At 42.9% G+C, this 10,176-nt stretch overlaps 1 long non-coding RNA gene across 1 annotated transcript; it reads right to left on the bottom strand.

Annotated features, from left to right (window-relative positions):
• Positions 1-4,450: 4,450 nt before the first annotated feature.
• LOC139025544 (uncharacterized) lies at positions 4,451-6,583 on the bottom strand. The gene is made up of 2 exons (XR_011477136.1): positions 6,550-6,583; positions 4,451-5,501 (listed from the first exon to the last, which is right to left on the bottom strand). It is a non-coding gene; the product is annotated as an uncharacterized lncRNA (long non-coding RNA).
• Positions 6,584-10,176: the final 3,593 nt, after the last annotated feature.

The raw sequence follows: 10,176 nt of genomic DNA, 5'->3' as shown, positions 1-10,176 counted from the left end.
ATTCATCTACAGCTGAGATGACATCAAGATCTCTGCAGATACAGCACCTTTGTCAGTGTTTTGATCATCATGTCTTGTCCCTGTGCTTCCCTCTGCTGGTCTTATTAGGTTCTTTCCTCTTTCTATCCTCTCTCTCCTCCTCCCTCTCTCCCTCTCCCGCTCTCTCTCCTATCGTTCCGTTCCTGCTCCCAGCTGTTTCTCATTCCCTAACGACTCATTTACTCTTTCACACCTGTCCCCTATTTTGCCCTCTGATTAGAGTCCCTATCTCCCTCTGTTTTCCGCTTCTGTCCTTGTCGGATTCTTGTGTTGTTTTGCTGTCCTGTGTCCTTGTTCCGCCCTGTCGTGTTTTTGCCTCTTCAGATGCTGCGTGTGAGCAGGTGTCTATGTCATCGGCCTGTGCCTTCCTGAAGCGACCTGCAGTCTGTGGTCGCCGTCTCCAGTCGTTCCTCTCTACTGACGAGAGGATTCAGTTTCCTGTTTTGGATTTACCTTTGATAATATCCAGGAGAATCATTGTTTGTTTGATACTGGAATAAAGACTCTGTTTCTATTACGTCGCTTTTGGGTCCTCATTCATCAGCATAACAGAAGAATCCGACCAAGATGGACCCGCGACTATGGATTCTCTCAACACTGCCGTCGAGTTCCAGGGAGCAATGCTCGGCAGACACGAGCAGGAATTGTTTGCTGCTCGTCATGCCGTTGAGACCCTGGCCGCTCAGGTCTCCGATCTCTCTGGACCGTTTCAGAGTCTTCGTCTCGTGCCACCAGCTACTTCCTGGCCTTCCGAGGTCTCCGGAATATTAGAGTCCCTATTTCTCCCTCTGTTTTCCGCTTCTGTCCTTGTCGGATTCTTGTTTGATGTTTGCTGTCCTGTGTCCTTGTTCCGCCCTGTCGTGTTTTTGCCTTCTTCAGATGCTGCGTGTGAGCAGGTGTCTATGTCAGCTACGGCCTGTGCCTTCCTGAAGCGACCTGCAGTCTGTGGTCGCGTCTCCAGTCYTTCCTCTCTACTGACGAGAGGATTTCAGTTTCCTGTTTTGGATTTACCTTTGATAATATCCAGGAGAATCATTGTTTGTTTGATACTGGAATAAAGACTCTGTTTTCTATTACGTCGCTTTTGGGTCCTCATTCATCAGCATAACAACCTTGACTTATTCCGCATGTTGTTGTGTTACAGCCTGAAATTAAAATGGATTAAACATGTTTTTCCCCATCCATCTACACACGATACCCCATAATGACAAAGTGAAAACATGTTTTTACAAATGTCTACACATTTATTGAAAATGAAATACAGATATCTCTAATTTACATAAGAATTCACACCCCTGAGTCAATACATGTTAGAATCACCTTTGGCAGTGATTACACCTGTGTGTCTTTCTGGGCAAGTTTCAAAGAGCTTTGCACACCTTTATTAAACAATATTTGCACATTATTCTTTAGAAAATTCTTCCATCTCTGTCAAGTTGGTTGTTGATCATTGCTAGACAGCCATTTTCAAGTTTTGCCATGGATTTTCAAGCTGATTTTAACTTAACTATGCCACTCAGGAACATGTCATCTTGCCACTCAGGAACATGTCATCTTGGTAACCAACTCCAGTGTATATTTGGCCTTGTGTTTTAGGTTATTGTCCTGCTGAAAGGTGAATGTATCTCTCAGTGTCTGGTGGAAAGCAGACTGAACCAGGTTTTCCTCTAGGAATGTGCCTGTTCTTAGCTCTATTTCATTGATTTTTATCCTAAAAAACTCCCTAGCCCTTGCCGATGACAAGCATACCCATAACATAATGCAGCCACCACAATGCTTGAATATATGAACAGTGGTACTCAGTTATGTGTTTTTGGGGATTTTACTTTAATGCCTTATTGAAAACAGGATGCATGTTTTGGAATATTTGTATTCTGTACAGGCTACCGTCTTTTCACTCTGTCATTTAGGTTAGTATTGTGGAGTAACGACAATGTTGTGGATCCATCCGCAGTTTTCTCCTATCACAGCCATTAAACTCTTTAACTGTTTTAAAGACAACATTGGCCTCATGGTGAAATCCTTGAGAGGTTTCCTTCATCTCCGGCAACTGAGTTAGGAAGGACGCCTGTATCTTTGTAGTGACTGGGTGTATTGATACACCATCCAAAGTGTAATTAAACACTTCACCATGTTCAAAGGGAATATTCAATGTCTGCTTTTTTTTATTTTTTAACCATATACCAATAGGTGCCCTTCTTCATGAGGCATTGGAAAACCTCCCTGGTCTTTGTGGTTGAATCTGTATTTGAAATGCATTGCTCAACTGAAGGACCTTACAGATCATTGTGTGGTGATCAAGACATTTCAGCTTTTCATTTTTAAGTAATTAATTACATTTTGACATTAAGGCCAATGACACAAAATCAAAATTTTATAAATTTTACATTCAAGCTGTAACACAATAAAATGTTGGAAAAAGGGGTGTGAATATTTTCTGAAGGCACTGTAAGTCAGCTYTTGCCTGGTGTTGATCCAAGACGAGGCTGCCCAACCATGTTCACGGAGAGCTCTTCTCCTGCAGGGTCCGCCCAACCCAACACTGCTCACCAACACCTTACCTAGCTAAATCAGGTATGTCAGCTAAGGGTTGGAGCAACAACCTACAGGAGGGTTCAGCAGCCCTGATCTAAGAAGACTATAACTCTCTAAACGCAAACTAACCCCACCCCTCTTTACTCCTCAGTATTACTCTGATTGACATGAGCTGAGGTGTGTGGTTGTTTCAAGTAGAAACTGTGAGTTGGATCTAAGAAATGTAACCACCATTTAGAATAGCTTACTTAAGGACAAAGTACTATGGGCCTGGTCTGGTCTACAGGTGCTGTGCTGATGACTATACTACTTATAACCTAGTTAGTTGTAGTTAGATGTTATTCTCTCTCTCTTCTTCTCTTGACCCCTCTCTGCCTTTGCTCTCTCGGCTCTTCTCTTGCTTGTTTTCTTGACTCTCTCTCTCTCTCTCTCTCTCTCTGCCCGTCTCTCTTCTCTGCCTTCTCATTCGTCGCTCTCTCTCTCGTCTGGCCTCTCTCTTCTCTCTGCCGCCTGCTGCTCTCGTCTCTCTCTGCCGCCTCTCTCTCTGTCTCTCTGCTGCCGTCTCTCCTCTCCTGTCTCTCTCTACTGCCCCTCCTCTCTTCGTTCTGCCCCTCTTCTGCGTTCTCTGTCTCTCTCTGCTCCCTCCCTCGTGCCACTCTCTCCCTTCCTGCCCCCTCTTCTCTCTGCCCCCTCTCTCTCTCTGCTCTCTCTCTCTGCTCCCCTCTCTCTGCTGCTCTCTCTCTCTCCTCTGTTCTCTCTGTGCCGTCTCCTCCCTCTTCTCTCCTTCGTCTGCCCCTCTCTCCTCCTGCCTCTTCTCTCTCTGCCCTCTCTCTCTCTCTCTCTTCTTCCTCTGCCTCTTTCTCTCTCCTCTCTCTCTTTGCCTCTCTTCTTGCCTCCTCTCTCTCTGCCCTCCTCTCTCTGCCCTCTCTCTCTGCCTCTCTTGCTGCCTCTCTCTCTCTCTCCCTCTCTCTCCTCTCTTGTTCCTCTTCTCTCTGCTCTCTCTCTCTCTGCCCTCTCTCTCTCGCCTCTCTCTCTCTGCCCTCTCTCTCTCTGCCCCCGCTTCTCTCTCTCTCCTCCCCTCTCTCTCTCTCTCCTCTCCTCTCTCTCTCTCTGCCTTCCTCTCCTCTGCCCCTCTCTTGCCTCCCTCTCGTCTTCTGCCCTCTCTCTCTCTCCTCTCTCTCTCCTTCTGCCCTCTTCTTCTTCTCTCTGCCCCTCTCTTCCTCTCTCTCTCCCTCTGCTCTCCTGCCTCTCTCTCTCTCGCCCCTCTCTCTCTCCTCCCCTCTGGCCCTCTCTCCCCTCTCACTCCTCTCTGCCTCTCTCTCTCTCTGCCCTCTCTCTCTCGTCTGCCTCTCTCTCTCTCTGCCCCTCGCTCTCTGCTCGCCTCTGCCTCTCTTCTCTGGCCTGCCTGCTCTCTGCCTTACTCTCTGCTCTCTCCTCGCTCTCTGGTGCCTTCTCCTTCTGCCGTCTCTCTTCTCTCGTGCTCTCTGCTTCTCTCTCTCTCTCTGCCGTCTCTCTCTCTGCGTCTCTCTGCTCTGTCCTTCCTCTCTCTCCCCTCCTCTCTCTGCCCCTCTTTTTCACAAGTTGGCAACAAATATTATAACTAACGCCAACGTGCTGCGTGTTGCTCTATACAAACACTTTCTTGCTAGCCTCGTACGGTAATGTCTGAACAGTGGCCTTCAGAATGTGGAAAGACGTCTTTGTGAATGAAACATTTACATTATTGACCTCATCATGGTATTTTAAGAATAATCACTATTAAATAGCCTAGTAATAACAATAATAAACAGATAAAACGTGTATTTTTGTGTGTGTGTGTAAGTAAACAGCAATGGGGGTGGGGCTGATTGAGGAATGATTGACATGTACCCAATGGCCAATTGCTGATCGTCTCATTTGTTTCACAGATTTTTTTTTTTAAACAAGTAAAACACAACAAATGTTTGCTTGCTGTCTGAACTGAAAACCTCAACCTGAACGTCTTCAACAGTTTTACAGGCTGATCGTCAGGCTGATCGACAGGCTGATCGACAGGTTGATCAACTGGCTGATCGACAGGCTGATCGACATGCTGATCAACAGGCTGATCAACAGGCTGGTCAACAGGCTGATCAACAGGCTGGTCAACAGGCTGATCAACAGGCTGATCAACAGGCTGATCAACAGGTTGAGTTACGTCCCAAATTGCACCCTATCCCCTAGTGCACTACTTTTGATGGCTCTGGTCAAAAGTAGTGCACTATGTAGGGAGGAGAGCGGCATTTGGGCACTCTGACATTCAGAGGTCTGATATTGGTGGACTCAGAACATGAGTAGTCCTAAGGAAACTGAAATACATTCAGACACTGTCAGAAAACATTCAAAGAGTTACATTCATTGACACTAACACTGATAGTATAGTCATAGACACAGACAGCCTGAATACATTCATAGGAACAACATAGTCAATGACATCGAGAAGTTTTTCTTTTAGATTGAACTAACTTCAGGTGTCGGGTCCGAGATTGAGGGAGGACAGAACACATTTAGAGAGGTTGGGCTCAGTTCAATTCTCGATTCAGTCAATTCAGAAGTTGAAATTTGGTAAGTTTCAATTAAATCCCTGAATTGTTAAAATGCTTTAAAAAAAAATATTTCACGAATCGACTGAATTGACTCCCCCTGAACCTAACTCAGAGATACACATAGTGTGGTCATTAACACATTGCTCAGAATCTTAGACGAATCTTCCAACCAGAATTTTTGGAAAACCAGTTTTTTTTTTTTTTTTTTATTATACTGTACGTATTTTTGCAACCCTAGACGTAGCACAGTGAGTTGATATGCTCAATTGCTCATACGAGAATGAGCCGTTACTGTAGGTGTATTAGCTAGACTAGCATACCTGCTAATTCTATCCTGTAGGTTTATTAGCTAGACTAGCATACCTGCTAATTCTATCCCTGTAAGTGGTTATTATGCTCAGGACTTTTAGCTATCTTGCCATAATTCTATCTGTTTAGGAGTCTACATTATGCTAGACTAGCATATACTGCTAATATTCTATCTTTTGACTAGTATGGGTTACTATGGCGCTTTAGACTAGACTATCTGTAATTTCTATCTACTGTTAGGATATTGCCTAGAACATAGCACTCTGTTTATTGTTCATCTTTAGTCACCATCTGTGGATTTATTTAGCTACACTAGCTCATCTCTGCTAATTTTCTATGTTTCGCTGTAGAGGTTTATTTATTAGCTCGATAGCTCACCTGCTAAGTGCTACTTGTAGAGCGTTGATTAGCTTAGACTGCATCTTTCTTGCTAATATACTATTTGCATGGTATTTGGGTTTATATTAGCTAGACTAGTTCTACTGATATATGTCGTAGTCTTAGCTGTATAGGTTTTATCTATTTAGCTATGTAACCTAGAGCAGTAACCTGCTATTCCTAATTCCTGTTATGGGCGTTTATATGAGCTTAGAACATAAGTCATACCTGCTAATTCTATCTGTTAGGGTTTTTAATATTGCTAAGACATTAGCATCACACTCATGCTAATTTTCTATCTTAGGCTAAGGGTTATTAGCTAGACTAAGTTTATACTCGGCTCAATTCTATTTTCATGTTAAGGGTTATTAGTTAGATACACTATGCAATACTGCTTAATTCCTCTATCTGGTAGGGTCTATTAAGCTAGACTAAAGCAATACCGGGTGCTCTTTTTATTCTAGGTTCTTGCTTAAAGGTGTTTATTTAGCTCTGTTAATTAGTATCATATTCAACCATTTGATCACAGTTCTACGATCCTGTTTGATAGTATTAAGTTTTAGAACTATATACTGCTAATTGATATCCGCTCGTAGGGTTATTAGACTAGACACTTAGACAGTACTGCTTTTTTATTGGTAGGGTTATTAGCTAGATCTATGCATCAACCTCGCTAATCATCTATACTACACGCTGTAAGCGGTTATTAGCTAGCTAGGCATACTTGCTAATTCTATCCTGTAGGGTTATTAGCTAGAGCTAGTCATAACTGCTTAATTCTATCTTTGTTCAGGGATGTTATTAGTAGACAATAGCCAATTTATCTGCTAATTACTATCTCTAGTAGTGTTGTTATTAGCTAGATCTAGCACAACCGTGCTACTCTTATTATGCATGTAGTGTTTATTAGCTCACGCAATAGACATACTGATAAGCTTAATTTCACTCTGTATTGGTGTGTTATTAATGCCACACTTCATACGACTAAGCATAGGGGCCTGCTATTTTATTTTTATTTCTTTTAACTTTTGTTAGGTTTTATTAATAGCTAAGCATACTTAAGACATGAGATTTCTTGCTAATTCTAACTCACTGGTATGGGTTATTAGCTAGACTAGCTAATGCTAATTCTATCTTTTGTAGGAGTCTTATATAGCTAGACTAGCATATACCCTGCTACATGTCTATCCTATCTTACATGTAAGGATTTTATTACGCTAGATCTAAGATATAACTTAAGACACTATTTCTGATAAGGTGTTATATTAAGCTTAGATTCTAGAATATCACTGCTAATTCTATCCATGTCAAGAGGTTTTTATAAGCTAGACTAGCAGATACCCTGCTAGTTCATCTGTGGCTTGTCATATATAATTTCTTCTAGACTATACCATAAAGGCTACCTTTGCTTAATTCTAATTTCGGTTTAGGGTTTATTTAGCTGACGCTAGCATACCTTTCTCTAATTCTATCCTGTAGGGTTATTTAGCTTAGACTAGCATACTGCTAATTCCAACTCCGTAGGGTTTAGCTGACTAGCATACTGCTACGCTATCCAGTTCTACTGCCTCAATCTATCTGGTTTTAGAGATATACCTCTATTATTAGTTTAGCGACTTAGCATACCTGCATAATTCTATTCCTGTAGGTGTAATTAGTAGACTACAGAACCTGCTAATCTATCTGTAGGTTATTAGCTAGCTATAGCAATACCTCTAACGTTATCCGTAGTTTTATTAGCTTAACCTGCAATACCTGCTAAGTTCTATCCTGTAAGGGTTATTAGCTAGACTAGCATTAACTGCTATTCTAGCCTGTAGGGTTATTAAGCTAGAACTAAGCATAACTTAATTCTTATCTGTGTTTATTTAGCTAGACTAGCATAACCTGTCTACTGTAGTATAGCTGCAATTGATCTTCTGTAGGTTATATTCTATGTGGTCCTGTGTGCTCAGTTGGTAAGATGCATGGCGCTTGCAAGCCAGGGTTGTGGGTTCATTCCCACGGGGGACCAGAGAATGAATATGTATGACTTTCCATTTGTAAGTTGCTCTGGATAAGAGCGTCAGCTAAATGCACTTAAATGTAAATGTAAATTAGCTAGACTATAGCATACCTGTCTAATTCTATCCTGTAGGGTTATTAGCTAGACTAGCATACCTGTACAATTCTATCCTGTAGGGTTATTAGCTAGACTGCATACCTGCTAATTTTATTCCTGTAACATAAACATTTATAGCCATCAAATATGTATTGCAGTTATAGAATGTAGCCTATGAGTAGAAAGATAACTAATATTATATAATCATTGTACGCTAAAACAGTTTAGTTCAATAGCGATGCCCAGCCAACACATCTCACTAGCCATTACTAGCATTTAGCCATTATAGCCATTATAAAGCTCTCTCTGTCATCTTTGGTTTCTGATTAGCCGGTCGACAATTGATCTGGAATAATTCTAGGGTGTGTCAAACGGCATACATTACTCTGGTCAAAAGTAGTGCACTTCAAAGGGATAAGGATGGCATTTGGTAATTGTACACCTCTGTGTTTTTTCCTCCAAAAAGCCTCCAGGAGTTGCGTTGGAGACCCTGTGATATAGAGAAGGTAAGGGTCTATGGTAGGTAATGGAGCCTTTAGTACAGCAAGTTACTTACACCAAGTCTGCATCCTCATAGGGCCTTAGTCATAAGTAGTGCACTATAAAGGGATTAGGGTGCCACTTGGAATGCAACTCATCTATACAGACTAGGGTGGACACCAACTAACTGAAGTCTGTTTCAAACAGGAATAGTTCAGTTGGGATGAGTTCATAGGAATAGTTCAGTTTGATGAGTTACCAGGAATAGTTTCAGTTGGGATGAGTTCAACAGGATAGTTCAGTTGGATGAGTTATCAGGATAGTTTCAGTGGATGAGTTTCACCAGAATAGTTCAGTTTGGGTGAGTTACCTAGGAATAGTTTAGTTGGGATGAGTTCACAGGAAATAGTTCAGGTTGAGAGTTCAATGGGAATAAGGCTGATACGATTACAATTACACTCAGAGAGATAGTTAAGCATGCACACACAGTCACTCACTATACACACACACTGGATATGAGATGTATTCTATGCTGTGGTCCCAGTTCAGTGTGACTTCTGTGATCCTTCACCTCTGAGCCCTGTCTTTGATTGGTCGTAGAAATGATCTGAAGGCAAGCAATGGAAATCCTGCAAAATGGCTCTTGAATTAGAGGAGAGGAGAGGAGAGGAGAGGAGTGAAGAGGAGAGGAGGAAGAGAGAGAGGAGAGGGGGAGAGAGGAGAGGAGAGGAGGAGTGAAGAGGAGAGGATAGGAGAGGAGAGAAGAGCGAGAGCTAGAAATAGCTCATATATAAACTTATCTCCTCTCCTCTCCACTCCTCTCCTCTCCCCTCCTATCTCCACTCCTCTCCCTCCTATCCTCTCCTCTCTCTCCCTCCTCTTCTCTCACTCTTCCTCCCCTGTTAATTGTTTTGATGGAGAGTTTTAGGTAGAAAAGTCCAAACCTTCCAGCACAACTGCTGCTCCAGTGACATCAACTGCACTTCCTCTCAGATAATGACATCACTTCCAGATGTGTGATGTCATCACGTGGTTGGAGCTTTGAGTCGTTGGTCCTTCCATGTGCGACCGCGTATCCCATCATGCCGTTGGCTCGTAGAGGTTCAGTCCGCCATGTTGTGGGTCATCTGGTGAGAAGAAAGCGTGCGCGCAAACCAAACACAAACACAAACACATACACAAACAAAACAAAACACAAACACATACCATACACATTACACATACACAAACACATACACACAACACAACTACAATACACAACACAAACACACACACACAACAAACCCAACACAAACACAAACGACCGCAAACACAAACACAGGTTTGAATACTTTATTAAAATTGTTCAGTTTATGTAAATATCCTGTTACACACATATTCCTCATAGCGCAGTCAAACACACATCTGTGTGTCTCACCTGAGTGATGTTCACTGTTGTCGCTGACCTGCTGTACTCCGTACACCTGCTGAGGCATGGCCGCAATCCCCCCTTTATGGCGTTCTGCTGAACTCCATCATGCCGTTCCTGCTGAAGCTCCCATCATGCCTTCTGCTGAACTCCCATGCATGCGTTCTGCGGACAGTCCCATCATGCCGTTCTGTGAACCCAATCATGGGCCGTTCTGCTGAACTCCCATCATGCCGTTCTGCGGACTCCCATCAATGCCGTTCTGGAGGAGCCTCCGGAACATGCCGTTCTGCGGACTCCCATCATGCCTGCTGCTTATTCTGCCGCTGCGTGGCTCCATCATGATTTGTTGACCATATGAC

Source organism: Salvelinus sp. IW2-2015, unplaced genomic scaffold (genome assembly GCF_002910315.2).
Source record: "Salvelinus sp. IW2-2015 unplaced genomic scaffold, ASM291031v2 Un_scaffold2827, whole genome shotgun sequence".
In the NCBI taxonomy this organism is placed as follows: Eukaryota; Metazoa; Chordata; class Actinopteri; order Salmoniformes; family Salmonidae; genus Salvelinus; species Salvelinus sp. IW2-2015.
The sequence above is the reverse complement of the archived record's forward strand: the minus strand, read 5'-3'. Positions and strand labels throughout refer to the sequence as shown.